This window comes from Patagioenas fasciata, chromosome 5 (assembly GCF_037038585.1).
Source record: "Patagioenas fasciata isolate bPatFas1 chromosome 5, bPatFas1.hap1, whole genome shotgun sequence".
Classification (NCBI taxonomy): domain Eukaryota; kingdom Metazoa; phylum Chordata; class Aves; order Columbiformes; family Columbidae; genus Patagioenas; species Patagioenas fasciata.
The window spans coordinates 51560311-51581082 of record NC_092524.1 but is presented as its reverse complement, the minus strand read 5'-3'; positions in this window follow the sequence as shown (position 1 = coordinate 51581082).

Here is a 20772-nt window from a genome sequence, read left to right as displayed (position 1 = left end):
GTTTTTCTTTAAAATATCCAGGCCATGCAGTGACCCTGATGTAAGGTGAGGGAGTGAAAAAAGCAAATCCTAGATTAGCAAATGCCATACTGTGGTCAACTATGTACTTCTGTAACATGCACAGAATTTCATAAGCTTTGTCTTTTTATCAGGAGCAATACAGAAAATTGGGGCCCAGGCTGCAAAGAAGTTGAAGTGAAGTATGCAAAAAATCCCAGAGAAATCAGTGCAAGTAAGCTTCCCCTCAGACCTTCCGGATTAGGCTGATAAAAGCAAAGCAATGTATCTTTTGTAATCCATAGAGCCTATTAAAATCACAAATATTTCTGAAACCCGAATGAAATAAAAACCTTTTTTGTTAGCTTTCATCTAGATTTCATCTAACAAGGAAATATTGAGTTATTTGTTAAAGCATATTTCTTGGTGCTAAATAGTCACTACTATAATTTCTCAGCTTTGATACTGTGCCCACTAGAAAGCTTTTTTTACTTTTTGGAAAGCATGTTAAAGTAAAATTTATCTAGATTAAAAATTCATATAATTTTAACCACAATATATTCTGAACTAGCCAAAGTTATTAGATGGAAACAGAGGTCTTACTGAGTATTTATTCCAGTTATTATTGGAATATTAAATATTTTTAAATGCTTTAAATATTTTTCATGCTTGAAATGAGATTACTGCAATTTCAAACAGCCCCATTGCTTTCCCCTTCTGGCTTAGTTCCATCATGTCAAAGACTGTAATAATTGCTGGGGTAACAGTAGCAGATATCCTACACAGGACCTTCATCTCTTACAAGTCCAACTATACCAGCAAACTGTAATGTTGCCTCTCCTCTGATTTATCTCATTACAAAACCTTTCTTAGCTTTAAAGTTTATTCTCTCTCCTAAAAACCCACTTCCAGTCCATATATATTACATGTGGAGGTCTGATTCTGCTATGCCTTGAGCCACACTCTTGACTGGTAGAAGAAAAACCTCTAACTTTATACAAAGAAACACAATTTTCAGGTTTATTTAATTAAAGAAATACCCTTTCATTGTTTGATATATCTGGAGTGATCTATTTTAATGAATTAGTTTTAAAACAGTGGATATAAATCCTCTACCTCACTGCTGCTCAAATAATGAGTAATACGCCCAAACCAAACAACCAAAAGGTTGTTTAAGCCGCTTGTATTTCCCTTCAATAAATATCTAGAAAATCTAGGTAAAATGATGAGAATGTTTCTTTGAGAGACTTGTTTGAAGATGCACAGTTTTAGAGCTTTCCTTTTTTAGAGTTATCCAAAATGAGCTATAGTAACTGGCAATTAGACTAGCTCTGAATTAGAGCTCAGTTAGAGAAGTATAGAAAGGCCCAAACAATAATGGGTCATTGCCCTCCTCCTTTTTATTGAAAAATGAAATGAAAATATAAAAACTGTAAGGAAGGCCATGTAGCCTGGATCAGATAAATAATCCCAAACCAAAAACGACCTCCAAAAATCAACCCACAAAAAACAGGCCAGTCTCTTTCCCCTGAGAATGGACAGAAGAAGGTGGCCAGAGAATAGTACAAAAGCACAATGATTACAGATGATACATTTTCTAAACTACAACTATTTTCAGCTCAGGGCCTCTCTGAGCTCCAGCATGACTGGTATGTTCCTAAATCCCTAATGAACCAGATGTGTTTGCTATGTTTTTAGTGTGTTTTAACAGAATTATCAAGTTTGTCTAAATTTCAGTTAAACCAGAATAGATCACTAGCACCTACCACACCTTTTGGAAAGGAGCTAGACAGCTCAACACCCTGTTGTATGGAGAAACATTTCCTTTGGAACTTGCCTCCCACTAGCTTCGTCCAACTCTCCATTGTTCCTGTCTTGCAGGAGAGTGTGAACAGTTGATCATTATATCATATCATTCATGACTTGGAAGGCCTATACCGTATCTCTTTTACTTATTTCATTTTAAAAAGGGAGTCCTACCTTACTTAGAATCTACCCCATACTATTACTTTTTGACTGCCCACTACTCTGCTTTAAACTTTTTTCAAATCTATCATCTTTATGAGATGGAGAGCAGTATCAGAAAGTATTTGTAACAGCACAAGTAAGAGCTGTTGGAGAAGAAGAAATGTCTAAAGTTTTGAGAAACATTTCATTTGCATTAGTTTCTCTTTCAGTTAAATACCTAAACCAGAACTCCTATTTATTTATTTATTAATTCATTTAACAGGACTGAAATTGTTTTTTTTACCTCTGAGGTCAAAAGAAATTAACTCTTCTGCATACCACCCGTGAAGGTGTGATTTCTGGAGTAGTCACATGTAAAGAGCTGTACCTTTCTCTCACTGGCCATTTCCTCATGCTATTTGCACCCACATAGACTTAGACAGCCTGTTGAGAGGTTACTTGGATGTGCTCAGCTACATGAAGAATAACTACACAGAGCTGAAGCACTTCCTACTACAGTGATTCCAGTACCAGTAGTCAAGGAAACGTGTACAATTTTGAACTATGTCAAAAAGAAACAGATTGCCTTTTCCATAGCATGCATTGATGGTGTGTATGCCTCGTAGCTAAAGATTCACTTAATATTTTCTGTCTCACTGAAGATATTCCTGAAAAATGGTCTGAGTAAAGCTAAGCATACTTATTATTTCTTTCATTTCTTCACTTGTGAAAACATTTGCCTAGTGTCTTACCATGGCCAGCTTTTCTGCCATTGGCTTTGGCATATGTGCTTTTATAAGTGTGATGAATAGAAATGCTTGAAAACAGTGTCATATTACCTAAAAGTGAAGTAACGTCAGGCTGTAAGCAACAGCATAAAGTGCTATGAAGTCTGCAGTGTAAACACACACAAGACGATAAAATGATCCAGCTGAGGATATTTTATGGATTTATACTAGCTGAAATGAACTGATCCTGCCTCAAACTCAATCAATCACAATTCTCTTTGGAGCTGTTTATAACACTGCTAAGTTCTACAGAAATAGAGATAAAAATCTGATTTATTTTTTCAAGTTGATAGTATCACTTTAAAAATAAAAATGAATTATAGTGACTAATATGTATTTTCATAAACTTATAATGAGCTCTGAAAACAAATTTCCCACTACCATAGATAATTTTATAGTGATTGTAAGGCTATTCATAATGCTTCAAAAATAACAGCAAAATATAAGAGTTTGTAATTATGAAACACTCATAAGCAAGGTGGAGATATTTACATATAGATTATAGCTGGAAATGGTGATGGATATATGAATGCTTTATAATGTTTATACAATACCACCACTATAGCTCTTGTTATATTCCATTATTTTAAGATGGGAGATATATTTTCAGTAATTCTCATAGTATTACTTGATTACAAGAAGCATGTGTTTTATATTGAAGATAAACACGGTATTCCTTAGAGAAAAAGCTACATGAAGAAAGATTAAGAGATTGTGATTTTTTTCTTCTCAAGCGAATTACATTATTATTATGATATTTGATGGAGAAATTGGACCATAACTGGCTAAACCAAGGAACTGTGATTTACGTATTAGTGTGATCTGATTTTCTAAAAACTTCCTGAAGCAGAAATGTTCATGAATTTACAGAAGTGCAAATGGAACAATTTTTTCTACAGTGAGTATAAATATGAACTGGCTATTAAGCTGAGGCAGAGAATTTGATCTAAAAATCCCTTATTAATGTATCTTGATCTCAGAGTGAAATATTTGTTTGAATTCATCTTCCAGTTGAAGGTTTTGCCATTGCATAAGATGACAATCACATCAAACTTTCTCAGTGTAAATATGTAGGACCTCCCAATATTCTGGCAATGTTTCAATAAAATGATAAAGGAAAAAGGTTTTAAAATACACTTTGGTTTATCCACCATTCTTAACCAGACTGGGGGAATAAAAAAAATAAAATAAAAAAAAAAGGACATGGGAACAGCAGATCAATCTTAAAAAAAACCAAAATAAATTCTGTAGTGGTGAAATAATGCCCATATTAATATAATTTTATTACATACTTGAAATATTTTAACTGAAAGAAATAGATCATCCTACCAACTAGAAATGATTGTGTGGTCATAGAAGTTAAGCTTATCCTGAAAACAGAAGAATGTTGGATTGCATAAAATCTTCACATTCGCTCTGTTAAGTGCTCTACTACTTTTCAGTATATCCTAAAGCATTATCACCTTTCCTGCAGTTTGAAGTTATCTTTACCTCATTAAAGCATATTAACTGATAGGATTCTGAGACCAACTTTTTCCTTATAGAAGTCAGTGAGACTTCAAATTTTATAACAGTAAATAAATAGCATTTACTGTTCTTCTTCTGTCTCCTTGATGCTTTTTTTAAATAATGTGAACTCTGAACACACCATTAATGACGGCTTTGTTTAAAAACTGTCAACTCTGCTTATGGAGATTGGGGGATGAAGGCTGTTGGATTTTATTTTTGTTGTTGTTGCTTTTCCTTTGAGGAAGAAGTTTAGTTTTCATTAAAACACTGACATGAAGGCTGAAATTTTGTTTCATACTTTTTTTTTAAACTGACTAAAAATCAATACAATTTTACAATTTCTTCAGAAAGAAGGAAAAAACTAGTTTGAAAAACAGTTTTCATCACCAAATGTCACCATTCCTCTTCTGATCCACCTTCTTCCATGGGAACTGAATTACCTCTTGCCTTCTCATCCTTAAAAAACTTACACTGCCTCTATCAGCTGCTGATAAATGCAATATTTTATCCTAATGCACAGATTACTTATTTCAGCTTTAAATCTGGCAGGATTTAGTTTACTTTCTGCTGTGATATTTTCTGCCAGTTACTTATTTTACTTTGCTTTGGAGTTTATAGGTACGTCTCAGAACAGCAGCCAGTAGACATCAGCTGTTTTACGCATACATATGGATTTCCAGGTCAAGACATGTTGTATCTAACATTTGCTTGATGTTCCGTATCCATCTGGGTATTGTCTGTAGCCATTAGGGAGGAATATATGCTTCTACAAGGTCCTAGGGGGACTACATTACCCTTTGTAGCTATTTATCTGGTTCCATTGGTGAAGGTGAAAGTGAGGGCAAGTATTTTCTGAATTTTCAATTTATGTGCTCTAGAAGACATTAGCATGTGTTTTTCAGAAACTAACTTCAGGCTTTGGGTTTCATCATAGTGATGAAGAATGCGAATCATGATGCAAGTTAACATTTAAGCACTTAAATAAGGTATTGGATTTGGTCTTCGGTCAGCTATATGAAAAAAATGACACCCACAGTACTATGGTAAGGTTTGTGGTTGTTTTTTTTTTTTTTTTTTTTTTTTGGGGGGGTGGGTGGGGTGGGTGTGTATTGGTTTTTTGTTTTGTTTTGTTTTTTTTTTTGTTTTGTTTTGTTTTTTCCTGAACATCTATGAAAAAGTCTGAGTCAAATACTCTGTTTTGGCAATCAATTCGGTATCCGATGAATGGCAATTCATTCTGATTCTTTCCGAGCCTCTGATATCTCAAACAAAGCATGCTTGACTTTCATACCTCATGCCTCCACCACCTAGCACTATTAATGCAAACACATTTAACATACCAAGAAATGCATACCTCTCGCATTGACAACTGTGGTTTGTATCTTTTCTTATTTTGTTTCTTTTCTTGGGAAGCATCTCCGTTCATCCTGACATTTATTAAGATCCTTAAAAGATGAGAGATGGGAGATATCAAAATAAGTACTGTAGACTTCATGACCAGAAATGCAATGACGCTCTTGAGAATATTTCAGGGCATTACTTTATTCATGAGCTAAAGACAGTGACTACTGAGTGAACAGTGTTCATAATAGTATACCCAATGGGTTTGAAGACTCTTGCAAGGATATACTAAAAGCTTTTAATATTCTTACAGCTTGCAGCAAATTCCTTCATTATTTGGTGTGTTAAATGAATGAGAAGTGCACTCATCTAAAAATCTGTCTGTCTAAAAATAATATTTTCTGGAAGAGCTACTTGGAGAAGAGAAAAGAGGAAAAAAAAAAACCACATGCTTTGACAGAAAGTAATTTTATTTCATTTGCATTAACAAAACTGGAGTCAGCATAGGGTTTTTTTAAAATTTCTTCTTCACATAAGGGAACAGTGTTGCAAGTCATAAATGCTGTCAGAGAATATGGTGAAAGAGAAATAGAAGAACTTTTACCATGATACAGCAGAGCTCTGAAAGAAAAAAACAAAAACACATCAAGAAACCTCCACAACCAATCAACAACAATAACAAAAACCCAACCCTCCCTCCCCCCCAAACTCAAACAAAACCAACCAACTAACCAACCAACCAACCAACCAACCAAAAAAACCCCACAAATAACCACAGAACTACTGGGAATGGTATATCATTTTGCAGTAACCCTTGCCTAATGTGGGTTAGCAAGGCAAAGTAGGATGCCATCTGGAAATGTATATGTTTTAAAATACTTCTATACAGTGAGTTTCTTCAGCTGATCTCAGAGGACTTTACTACATATCACTTTATTAAAGACAAAATTAAAAGTAAACTGAAGAGAAGAATACTTATTTAACTTTCAAAAGATCATTCCAGAACAATCACGTTTGTGGAGTCAATCTTTGGTCACCTTCCTCCTAGGTGTACCATGAAGGACTGCTATTACTGGGAGACATTTTTTCCTAATGAATTGCTGCAAGACATTAAGATTCGGGTCACTGCAAACAGGGAGTTGCCAAACCTAATGGTGCCTAGATTTGGTGATATCAGTGCTCATAAATATGTCTCTCAATCTAGCTGCTTTTGACCTGGAAAGAAAGTATTTATCTGGTAAATACAAAGAGAAAACCCTTAGACTATGCTTTGCGTGAACAGGAAAGCCCCATTTTATCAAAAAAAGCCTAAAAAAGGCCAGTCCTGTATCATTAATTTTATTTCAGCTTTGAAAAAAGTATATATGGACTTCTGTTCTAAAAGGAAATAAGCTACTGTCATTTTAAAGTTTCTCAAAGCATCATTTATTTTCTTAAATTTGACAGCACGATGAGATCTTTTTGCCTTCAAAATTGTTGGTGTTCTTCAACTTAAGCTGCAATCACGCACAATTTAGAAACAGTATTGCTGACACTTCCAAGTTAGCAAGCACTGGTTAACTGTACAGTGATCTCTGAGGTCCCTACTACACAAAAGTATACATGAGCTTGTGGTAAAATATGGACAATTTAGTTTTCAGTTCCTTCACAATCTGCTAGGAGACCTTATCTTTAACTTACTTCCTCTGCATGCAAAGGGCATTTGTTATTATGCATTTATGCAGCATATTTGCAGTGTTAAGATGCAGTTACGGGTCATTTTGTGTTGCTGAGTCTGTACAGTGGTGAGGGCACACTGTCCCCATAGCTCTGTGGTGTGTCAGTGCTGTCTCTCTGTGGCTGGCAGGCCATCTCTGGCACAGCAGGATGCAACCAGGCTTGTGTGTTGAACAAGCTCCTGACTTTTTAGTGATGTGTATGGCCTGCTCTGAGGCTCAACTCATCTCATGTTTGGCAGTTTGGCTGTCTAAAAGATCCATGACCACTCAATAACTTTATACTAATCTAAGAAATTAGGTGGTGAGAAGAATCACAGAATCACAGAACAGTTGGGGTTGGAAGGGACCTCTGTAGATCATCTAGCGCAACCCACCTGCAAAAGCAGGTTCGCACTGTGCAGATAGCACAGGAGTGTGTTCAAGCAGGTTCTGAATGTCTCCAGAAAAGGAGACTCCACAACCTCTCTGGGCAGCCTGTTCCAGTGCTCTGTCACCCTCAAAGTAAAGAAGTTTCTCCTCATGTTTAGGTGGAATGTCCTATGTTTCAATCTGTGTTCCTTGCCTCTCATCCTATCATTGGGCATCACTGAAAAGAGTCTGGTCCCATCCTCTTGACACCCACTCTTCAAATATTTATAAGCATAAATAAGATCCCCTCTCAGATTTCTCGAGGCTGAACAGATCCAGTATTCTCAGAATGGTGTAGAAATGTTTATTTCAGTCCAAGAAAAGGAGGTAGTACTAAGTCCTGTATGCATACATGGAAGGGGTTGTGTTTTTGTTTCAAAGTGCCATGTGGCCATACACAGCATAGTTATTATGCTATATATTCTAGCATAGGTAGAATAATTTTCATCTCCACACATTGCTGGTGAGTGGGGTATACTTCAATACCAGTACACATGTATGAGTTTAGACCCAGATCTTTAGAGACATTCAAGTGATTAATTCCCACCAAAGCAAATTATAGTTGGGTACCTCCGATCCATAGTGCATTCCTACCCCTGGTGGACCTCTTTATGGATTTCAGTAAAGAAAGCATTTAACCATGTTATTAATGCTCATTTTACATTGTTTACAGAATAGGACTTAATACACCAGGTGATTAATAATAACAATTATAGACATCCAACATTAGCGTTATTTATCTACAATGTATTCATCCATTGTTAGATATGAATAATGGAATTAGCAGATAACATGAATTTGGGTCTGGCTACATGATATACGAGTGCTGACTCAGCAATCTAGAACGTTAGAACACTGGAGAGAGTTTTATATCTTTGCTTGAGGTCACTGAGAATTACAGTTCCCATCTCTCAGGAAATTTAATCATTTACAAAAATAACTCATTTGAATTTGGTATGAAGCCAAAAGAAAATCAAACCATAACATTCTAGTAGCAGCAAAAAGTGCATATGTCTGGTTTGAGGCTGTTGGTATTTTTAGACATTTTGAATTTGTATTGATAGTACTGATACTTTTTTTGTATTCATAGTATTGATAAATACTTTTAAAAATTGCATCTGCCTGGATTTGTAATAAACATTTGCACTGTCTCACACAACATCCTTGTCTCTAAAATGAACAGACATGAATTTGACAGATGAACCACTCTGTGGGTAAGGAACTGGCTGGATGGTTGCACTCGAAGAGTTGCAGTCAATGGTTTGATGTCTAAGTAAAGAACATTGATGAGTGGCATTTCTCAGGGGTCAGTATGGGGACTGGCTCTGTTTAACATCTCTGTCATTGACATGGACAGCGCAACTAAGTGCACCCTCAGCAGGTCTGCTGATCATGCCAAGCTGTGTGGTATGGTCGACACAGTGGAGGGAAGGGATGCCATCTAGAGTGATCTTGACAGGCTGGAGATGGGGACCTGTGGGAACCTCATGAGATTCAACAAGACCAAGTGCAAGGTCCTGCAGATGGGTTGGGGCAATCTCAAGCACAAATATAGGCTGGGAGGAGAATAAATTGAGACCAGCCCTGAGAAGAAGGACTTGAGAGTGTTGGTTAATGAGAAGCTCAACAGGTCCAGGCAATGTATCATTGCAGCCCAGAAAGCCAGCTGTATCTCGCATCAAAAGAAGTGTGACTGGTAGGTCAAGGGAGGCAATTCTCCCCCTTTACTCCTCTCTTATGAGACCCCACCTGTAGTACTGGTTTCAGCTCTGGGGTCCCCAACAGAAGAAGGACGTGGACCTGTTGGAGTGAATCCAGAGGAGGGCCACAAAACTGATCAAAGGGCTGGAGCACCTCTCCTATGAAGACAGGCTGCGAGAATTGGGGTGTTCAGCATGGAGAAAAGGCCATAAGGAGACCTTCTAGCAGCCTTCTAGTGCCTGAAGGGAGATGACAAGAAAGTTGGAGAGGGACATTTTACAAGGGCATGTCGTGACAGGACAAGGAGCAATGGCTTTTAATTGAAAGAGGGTAGATTTGGATTGGATATAAGGAAGAAATTTTTGACTGTGAGGGTGATGAAGCACTGGAACAGGCTGCCCAGAGAAACTGTGCTTGCCTCATCCCTAGAAGAGTTCAAGGCCAGGTTGGATGGGTCTTTGAGCAACCCCCATGGCAGGGGGGTTGGAACGATTGTAATCTTTGAGTTCCCTTCCAATCCAAATAATTATATAATTCTATGAAAAATTACATCATTCTCATAAAAATGAAATGTTTTAAAATAGCATTAAAATGAAAGATTTTCAGATTGTATTATTGAAACTGAAGAATAATTGTACTTTCTTGTGGGAAAAAATATGGACTGATCAAGATAAAACCTTTTTTTTCAGGTTTGGAACCCCACAAATGAAAAGCTCTTTAATCACAAAGAGACACATTCAATGAATTACTGCTAAAAAATGACATTTTCAGTTAGTTATGCCTATATTCTTAAAAAATTATGTCAGTTTCCAGTATAATTTTTTGTTGTTTTTGTTTTAAATGTATAATATATTTAATTTAAAGGAAGACTTTAAAGTGAAGAGAGAAGACCAAATTTTTCAGTGACTTATGCCCTTATCTACTCCATTGTATTTTCCTGAGGTGAGACTTGGCTCTAGACATGTCAGCTTATTTGCATTTACGTTGTACTATTACACACCTTTAAAAATGTGGATATACCAGTGTTAGATAAGAGTTTTGAATATGCATTTGTTATTGATCAGAACATGAATGAAAATTTGGCCAATAAACTACTGATTAAGCAGTTACAAACAGAAAACCAGATGTTATTCACTTGAACATCATAGCAGAAGTCAGAGAACATATAGAAATGAGAGTTTTAAATATGTGAAGAAGTCAGAGGTTTACCTTCTAGGAAAACACTTGCCTTTTATCTTCTCTCATAATTTCCTAGTGTACATCTAGGAAAAATACATGTCCTCTTTCTAAGATTTCCGGAGGACACCCATATTTTATTGTAGCGGGTTTGCCACTGGTTAAACAAACTTGTTAAAGCAAGTCTCTGTGTTTTTAGGGAAGTATGAAATACTAAATGCACCCCACTATTCATCTGCAAGTGGATGGATATTTCCAATGCACAATATTCATATGTGATTACTTCAAAAACATGCATTAAAAAACTTATTATTAGTTATTGCACTTCAAATGCATTTTTTACTTAAGAACATAATTCCTCAGTGCCAGTCTGTGTATTTAAAATATCTCTTAAATAAGTAATAACAGTAACTACCTTGATGAACTTCAAGCATAACTTCCAAGAACTGTGCTCCCAATAGCCTCTGACATGTAGTTTAGGCCTTAGAGTAACCTATGATGCTTGGGATATTATATAAAAGGAGACAAGAATAAATGTAAAGTAAAGAAGAGTCTCTTGGCATTATAGGAAAAGTACAAGTAGAATAGATATTTGAGTAAGTATTAAACACCAGTTAAACGGCAACTAGTTTTATTTAGATTAATTTGGATTTAAAATTGATATTCTGCAAAGATGAATGTGGAGTTTTTAGAAGAATAATGGAATTAAAAGAAATTATAAAACTTTATGTAGCAAAAATATTGGAAAAATGTAAGGGATTCCGTGTCCTAACTGAAGAATGAAGGTAGCCATATAGTGCCAGGGGATTACCAAAAACTTTAGGAGCACTAGCATTTTGGTACTTTTGCTGGTGCTCATGAGTACATATGAAAACAGTACTGTATTATCCATATTTTTCTTTTTCCTCAAGAGATTTTGGGTTGGTTTTCTGAAAATGGAAGACATCACACTAGTGTTTTCATTGATCTCTCTGCAGTGAATATTTTTTTTTTTCTTTTTTTTTAAATGAGTGGGGTCAGTTTGACTGAAGTTAGACTTCATTAATTTGTATCAGGAGTTGATATGTGTACACACAGAAGGGCATTTTATACTGACTTCAGCAGAAAGTACAAATTTTTGTATAGGTCAATAAACTCATGTTTTCTTTTTCAGATTTCCAAAGTTTCATAGCTTCTACCCATAAGCCTGGTAAGTGTTGTATATATGAATAATTTGTAAAGCAAAGCTCTCCCAGATGGAAAGTCTTAGAAAATTATGAAGTCTAGTTGTGTGCGACTGTTTGCTAGTCTTTCCCTTTCAGAGGATCTCAAGTTATTTTATATGGGAATAGGATTATGAGGTTGTCATTTATAAATGCTTAAACTCAGGTATGGAGAATGCAGCAAAATTAATGTTTTATTTTGTTTGAAAGAATAAGGTGCTAATGGAATGGTAATTTTCCAAGAAAAGTGATTAAAAAATCTACTGTACTTACTTCGTATTTTCTTTTGTGTGTGTGTGTTTGTGTTGTTTTGTTTTGTTGTGTGTGTGTGGGTTTTTTTTTTTTTTGTGTGTGTGCTTTATATATTATTCAGTGAATTAATTGTATTGATATGATTTACTAAGTGTGTTTTCTTCTGAAAAAGGTATTCGAAGGAGTAGATTATGCCACTGTAAGATCATCATTGTCATGTTCCCTGCTTCAGTTATAATACACAATATAAAGAAAATATTTATTTTTAGTAACTTTTAATGGAATAGATCTCATGATCCAAGTAATAAATTGGTAGAAAATGTCAAAACAGGAAGTACGTAATGCCTGAACTGTCCACAAGTTTGAGATTTGGAGATTTCTGCATCTCCATGGGTGGTTCAGCACATCTGGCCTTTGTTAGTAGTCTGTGGGGACTCTCAATTATTTTCTCCCAGAGTCTTATATTACAAATAAATGATTTCTTAATTATAACCAAGTTCTCAGGCAATTAATTTTCATAAAGTATTTTGGAAACATCTACTAAATTAACTAACCAGGGAAGAAGAAAACATGCACATACACGTGTCCATGCACACACACTTATATACTGGGGATTAAGTGCAACATAAAATTAGCAGTTTCTGACTAGACTCATCTCTCTTATGGATAAGTTCTTGTGACTGCTAGAGAGTTCAAACCAAATGAAATTAATAAATATCCCAGCTTTTTTCCTATTTGCAAAACATTCTTTTGTAACACATTCAGGTTTCTGTCATCTGCAATGAGAGTTTTATTGGTTGTTTCACAGATAAATGTAGCCAGTGTCTTGTGAGTCCAAATTGCAGTGTGAGCTTCGATTTAATACCAGAATATTGTGGAGAGTATAGAGGTGCTCCTGATTCCCAGGAAAGCTCCCACAGAGTTCCATGTTGCCATATCTAACTCTGCACCTTTATATTGACAAACCATCAGCTCTTGCTACTTGATGTCACATGGAAAATTTTGCACAGGGAACTACTGTTTCTAAAATACTATAATTATTGTATTATTGCTCTCATGCCTCTCTTATCCTTATAAACTGGTGTTTTTATCTTTCTCTGTCCTGAAAATTATCCCTACAGGCTTGTTAACTGATGGCTTATGGAAGATTTTCATTACAATGCACTTACGGTTTAAAATACCGCTTGTGCAGACATCAGCTGATTGAGTATTCCAATTCACTAGAAAGCATGAATTTCTGGATAGCTGAAAAGTGTTGGCAAAATGCGTTTCCAAAACATTTACTGTCATCCTTTTGCTGGATGGTGTTGACTATGGCTTTGTTTTTGGGGACATAAAACTCTCTTTTATGCTGTCTGTCTGTACATCAGAAATGTTTTCTAATGCAGTGTTATTCAATGTTCAGATGATCAGCCAACTAGGAAAAAACAGAGAGAAAAGTGGTGATAGTGTGAAACTATAGGTCAAGATCACAGAACCACAGAATCACAGAATGTTAGGGATTGGAAGGGACCTCAAAAGATCATCTAGTCCAATCCCCCTGCTGGAGCAGGAACACCTAGATGAGGCTACACAGGAATGTGTCCAGGTGGGTTTTGAATGTCTCCAGAGTAGGAGACTCCACAGCCACCCTGGGCAGCCTGTTCCAGTGTTCTGTCTCACTTACTGAGAAGAAGTTTCTTCTCATATTTAAGTAGAACCTCCTGTATTCCCGGTTGTAACCATTGCCCCTTGTCTTATCATTGGTTGTCACCGAGAAGAACCTGGCTCCATCCTCCTGACATTCACTCTTTACACATTTATAGACATTAATGAGGTCACCCCTCAATCTCCTCCAAGCTAAAGAGACCCAGCTCCCTCAGCCTTTCCTCATAAGGGAGATGCTCCACTCCCTTAATCATCTTTGTTGCCCTGCGCTGGACTCTCTCCAGCAGTTCCCTGTCCTTCTTGAACTGAGGGGCCCAGAACTGGACAAAATATTGCAGGTGCGAGCTCACCAGGGCAGAGTAGAGGGGAAGGAGAACCTCTCTGGACCTAGTAACCACCCCCCTTCTGATACACCCCAGGATGACACTGGCTTTCTTGGCCACAAAGGCACAATGCTGGCTCACGATCATCCTGCTGTCCACCAGGACCCTCAGGTCTCTTTCCCCTACACTGCTCTCTAACAGGTCGTTCCCCAACTTATACTGAAACCTGGGTTTGTTCCTGCCCAGATGCAAAACTCTACAGTTGCCTTCGTTATATTTCATTAAATTTCTCCCCACCCAACTCTCCAGCTAGTCCAGGTCTTGCTGGATGGCAGCACAGCCTTCTGGCGTGTCAGCCACTCCTCCCAGTTTGGTGTCATCAGCAAACTTGCTGATAGTACACTCTATTCCCTCATCCAAGTAATTGATGAATATATTGAATAGTGTTGGTCCCAGTACTGACCCTTGAGGCACTGCACTAGATACAGGCCTCCGACTAGACTTTGTCCCATTGACTACAAGTATTAAAAGTATTCAGAATTCAGCCTAACTTAATTTAGTTCTGCAAAGGGAATCAATGATGTGGAGCATCATCATTAGAAGAACATGACAGACCAAAATGGTGGGATTTAGCTGTTGGAATGAGAGAGTGTAGACTTGAGGAAGATACTTCAGGTTGCCTCTAAGATCAATGAGAAGGTGTTCAGTATAGCAAACCACATATAAGGTTTAATTAATCCTTTAGTATATGCCTGCTTTGAACTGATAATTCATTTTTTAAACTCTCTCTGTGTCAGCTGGATCCCTGCTGATTGTAATGGGATGCAGTGCAGCTAGCTGAGGTATGGACAGTTAAGGTTTTAGGGATGTCTGCAGTTAAATGGGGTGAATCCCATTATGTCAGAAAAACTCACATTGTCTGGGATGAAAATGAAGTTCAGAAGGGGGAATATGTCAAAGATCTAGCTGAAGACTCTTGTTCAGATTGGGATGGAAAATGTAATTGCCCTGTTCATTGCAATGGAGTTGGACTAGATGAACTTTGACAGTCCCTTCCAGCCCAAACTATTCTATGATTCTAATTACCTTTATATTTTAAAGGTATTGCAGAACATACTGTAGTGAGAGCAGAGAATGGGACTTAACCAAAGATATCCCTTCCTGCCTTATGTTGCATTCAAGTAAGTATAAAGAAATTGGTTCAGACCAACAATATGAATACTCATATGAGCATAAGTTAAAGCCTTCTCCAATACTTATTCAGAACTTGTTATTTCCGGTAAAAAAAGATCCTGCAAGAATAAACTAATAATGTGAATTCAGGTGCTATAACACAACCAATGAATGGTAGATTTTATGCTAGCTAATATTCGTGGAAAAATGAGGGTTTTTAGAAGATATTAATGGCTAATTTATGTGTGCTGACTACCCTTACAGTTTTCATCCTAATTGTTGCTTTTCATTCCTTATCAGAGCTGTTCAGATAATAAAAAAACCCTTTGAATATTTTAATGAATAAATAGAATGAGTTGATATGCTGTTATTCTGTGTACCTTATTGTGTATTATTTGACAGTATTCTGACAACTGACACTTTCTTCATGAAAATGAGTGCAAATCCCACATGTGCAACCCAGTGTGATTGTTAATGCAACAGTCCACACCAGCAATATATTTTGTACTTTCTCTGGTTGTCACTAGTTACATGCTTGTTTAAAAAGATTCACATATGCATTGGGCTGCAAAACAACCTTATGAAACTTAATTAAAAGATTAGATATGATGAAGGAATACCCCAAACTAACTGATTGGTCTGAAATATGGAAGGCTACATTTCATTTAAATAATCTGATCAATGTTTACAGTATGAATAATTAAGGCTGGAATCAAAGCACAAAGGATCATTGAAGTAAAAGAGAGAGCTTACATGGTTAAAGTGAAGTGTGTTTTTAAGCTCTTTGTAATAAAACTTGTTTACAGGTTTTGGTCCTGTTTGCCAATGATGCTGAAATTAGTAACCAAGGGAGAGAGGGAGATGTCAAAAAGCCGACAGTTGCTCTGTGCTACTTCTGTTTTATACAGATGCCACCTCTAGTGATTGCACTGGCACAGGTTGGGAGTAAACTCTCGATTAAACTTACAATCCACAACAACAAAAAAGCAGCAAATTCAACTATCTGAACAAACACATTAATGCAAACCAATCTGTGTTCTTATTTTAGGAGCCTGGATAAAAACATGTGCAGGTAAGAAACAACCTTCTGTTTTCCTCCCTACCACTGCTCATGGGGATTTTCTCGCACCCTCAAACAGTCTCTCTGACTTTTTCCTTTGAGTCCTCTTTGTCTAGTAGTTTTTGTTCCAGCTGCCAACTTTTCATTTCTGGAGCCCATAGTTGTGATAGTTCCTCTTTTTAGGTAAATATTTCAGGTTTACTGGCCTTTGTGAAATGGGATTTTTTAAATCCACAAACTATCATTTTGCTCTCTAATTCCTCAGTTTTCAAGGGAACAATCTCTTTAATGTCTGATTCTTCATCTTCAAATGTTAGGGTTGGCCTTGGATTTGATTTAATCTCTGTTATAACTTTATAAACCTTGCATGGATTGCTTTGATGTTCCCTTGCATCCAGTGAGCATACATTCAGTTTTTTCAGTCTTTTATATATTATAACTCTTTGAAGCTTGATAGCATTTTTGTTGCAGTAGGATGTACTCAATCAGCAGCAATTATGATGTTTCCAAGATATGGTGCTTAGGCAGGGTAAATACATATAAACCCAACCCCAATCTACAAGACACATGTTTAAAAATAAGTTTGAAACAAAAATGAAATTGCCTATAATGTTATACAAATTATTATTTTTAACAGAGGTGAGCTAGCCTTTTAAATTTGATATTTATTTGATACGTGTATATTTAAATATATATATATGTAATGAGTCATTGGAACACCTCATCATGAGAAGAGGTAAATTCAGCTGTACTTGCAGTTTGTCTTTACATCTGTGCTTTATGCTAAGTTTAGGCTTGCTTCTAAGAATTGTGTCATAAAGAGGAAATAACATATAAGCAAACTCAAAAGTTCCTGCAGGGCTCTCCTTTCTACTTAGTGATCCATCTACCTTATTTTCTAAAAACCTCTATGTTTAAATTCAGGTGTTAGACAATGATCCAGGCATGTGGATGCTGGTTTATATACCGAATATGTGAACAAAACTATGGCAATTTATAGCAGCTAAGGATTTTTCCTGTAGTCTACTTCAAATATTCCTTCTCCATATTAGTTAGTCATGGTGGTACAAAGACGTCAGCACATAAGAGAAATCTAATTGCTGCACCTCATGCTGAACTATTGTGAATATTCACAGAATTTCACCATATTGTCAGTAAGAAATTTTTCAGGATCGTGAATATGCATTTTAACATGATGGAAGCCAAGACTGTCCTTCTACTCTAGGAACCACTGAAGCATCATGAGATACATGATGAATTTAAATCCGATCATGGCCTTGATCTTTCTCTCTTCTAAAATGATGATATTTATGGAGAGAAAACAAAAATTCCTTTCTATATTAGAACAAAAAGGAATTTTGTCTCTTAACTTTGACCTTCATAAAAAATTACAGCATAGCAGAATGAAAACTGGGTCTTTAATTCTGTAATTTTTCAAGACTTTCCCCAATTTCAAAATAATTGCAGTCTCACTTCTTCTGTGATGTCTTCAGGTGCGCAAATGCACCTTCATTTGCCAAAAGAAACAAGGTAAAATAAAAATACTTTCTGTTTGGTTAAGAGGAAAATTAATATAAGAAAAACACTCAGAATTTTTTTTTTATTAAAAAGAAAAAGACATACAAAATACAGAGAAACCAAAAGAACAGAAACAAGCCTCCAAAGAATAAATGACAATAAAAAAAGGCAGCAATTTGTTTAACAGTATTGATGATGAAATAAGCAGAACAGAAGAAGATTCTGGAGAAAAAGAGTTGGAGCAATCATTACTTGGAGATTTCTAATTGATTCAGTCTCTCCCTTAGTGTTTACGAATTTGGTGGTTAGACAAAGCTACAATTTCAAACCTCCTACATCCCCCTTTTGATAGAAAACAAACAGATGGTAACTGCAGACTAAGTCCCAGTTCTGCAGCTGAAAGGAAAAACTGCTGCAAGCATTAATGATACTAGGGACCTGCCTGTATGTACCTCAGGCTTTAGTTTTGTTGAAGCACACTGATGAACAATCTTTGCTGTGTATGAACTGTATTTGTTCTAGGAAGCCAGAAAAGAAGTTTTTTTTTTCAGCTGCTGGTCACATTTTTGTCTACATATCTGCTGTTAAAGGCAGTAACTACATGCAGTTTATTCAAGGGAGTTGAGACAACTGTACAGAAGTGTACCTAGTAGTAGATGAATTGTCTTTTAACCACCTCCTTGTCTGCCTGTTCGAACTGGCTTCACAGTGTTGATTCCATGCAAAAGTGGTGGGATAGGAAAACAACAGCAGAACCCAAATTTTCTTTAGCAAAACCTTTGCTGTCTGCATTTGAAAGGCATTTTAGTAGCACAATCTGATACAGTGGCAACACAATTGCAAACAAAAGACCTTCCTAGGCCTAGACATTTAGGCTCATTAATGACAAAAAAGCACTATAAGGAAAAGCATATTTTCCTTCTCACTTTATCCCTTATCCTTTCATTGATAGGTTAAATGATTACATCTTTTACTTCATAGAAGGTGATCTTATCATTAAGAGACTGACCCATGTTAAAGGAGACTTAGGTAACACTGAAATGCCCAGATCTGAAATATCATTCTGGAAGTCTCACGTTCCTTTTTCACCTGATGCTAGAAGCTGTAAGTGCCTTAGGTTACTAGTTTTTGTGTTTTATGCTTTGAGTGTGCGACATATCTAAAAATGTCCCTCTTGACTGCTCTCACATAGCCAGAACTTTTTCACACACAAAGCGGAAGTGGGCTAAAAAAGATGACTAATATTTGCTTGCCTTAAACTCAGATGTAAGGACATTAAAATATGTGATGGTATGTAGACCTTTTTAATATGATAACAATACCAATAGCAGAATCAACAGTAAACCTTTTGTAACACAGCTAAACATAAAAGTGATATATATAACTGCAAACAAGCAAATGGAGATTCATGTTATATTTGCTCCAACACGGTAGCTCGTGCAAGTAGCAAAATCTACAAGGTAAGAACAAAGGAAGTATAACAAGAGATGTCTGAGAGGATCAGGATAACTCTGCAGAACAAACAGGGAAGATGCTTGGTAAAACCCAGAATAAGTCCATCACCCAAAAGATGAACTCTAAAGAGAGAAAATGAGATTAGCCCTTTTCTTTTGTGGAAGATGTTGAGCAGAACAAAACATGAGCAAGGGAAATGGAGAATCTATACTTTGACCACAGTTTCACTCATCAAAGAGCTCTCAATCCTGGCCACCTCCATCTCAGCTGCTAGGTAACTTGGTCATCAGCACTAACTTGCCCTAACTGGAGGTTTGTGGTGTTGTTCACCTTCAGCTGATTTAGGATAGAATTGTTAAGGATTAACTGTTTGAATAGGCAATGGTGATGATCATATTGACCATGTGTATTGCCAATGGATGTCAGTCCAGTAAAGTGTTAAAGTTTGAAACTAGCCTGATGTTTCAGTCTTTTAAACAGCTCTTTTAAACACCTCTGTGTTCTCTAATATATGCAATATACAAATACATTCAGTCTGTGGCACAGACTGTCTTGCTGATTTACTCTGGAGTAGAAGAATTGTTTCTTAATGTGCGTTTATAGTGTGCAAAAAGCTTTTCTCAGCTGATACTTCTCAGTGCTACTGTAGCACTATTAAATAAGTCTTATTTATTGTTGTATTAAAAGAATACAGAAATCTCACCCAAGACAATTATTTTGTAGATTTGAGTTCTATTCTAACGACAAATAAATAGCTCCTGTTTAAATGCATCTACAAAGACCTAAATGCTTCATTATAAGAAGCCTTCAAGTTGGAGCTTTATTCATTTTCTGGCTTTTTCTTTTTCCTTTTTATTATATATTGTGCCCTGATGACAGCAATGTAGTATGTGGATGTGTTTTAGCTGTGCTGCAGACATCAACATGTGAGTATATTTGGCAGCTCAAATAATACTTCACTACTCATCATCAAAACATTTAAAAATGCACAAAATTGGGAAGATAAAGCCCCTAAGAGAGCCTCTTGTCTCCAGTGGTGACAGGCAGCATAGTCCTTGGATGTTTCAGATCAGTTGATCTTATGAAATCCAACAAATTATGGATTAGAATTGGTGAAGTATAAGAGTCAAAAGCTCAAGATCATAGTTAATGTGGTTTTTTGGTTGGTTGGTTGGTTGTGGTTTTTTTTTTTTTTTTTTTTTAGCTCAGATATGTTTTGGAATACATACATAAAGTGAAATTGTAAGGAGCCATTGAAGGAAAAATGTTGTTTTTACAAAACTGGTGACTTGGTGCCTGACTGCAGCTGGGGTGAAGGACTGAGAGACATCGGACTATGAATCCTTAGTGTAAAACAAAGTCTCTTCAAACTAATCCTGGACTGCAAACTGATGACTGTATTTAAAATTTTAAGCTGGGGGAAGGGTAACCATTGAGCCAGGAATCCATATCTTAAATAGATCAATAAGGGAAGGGGGCTGTTAGAATTAGATGAATGAGACAGGTAAACTGAGACAGGCGTTGGGTGGTCTATAAACCCTGAAGTACCCACCCAAT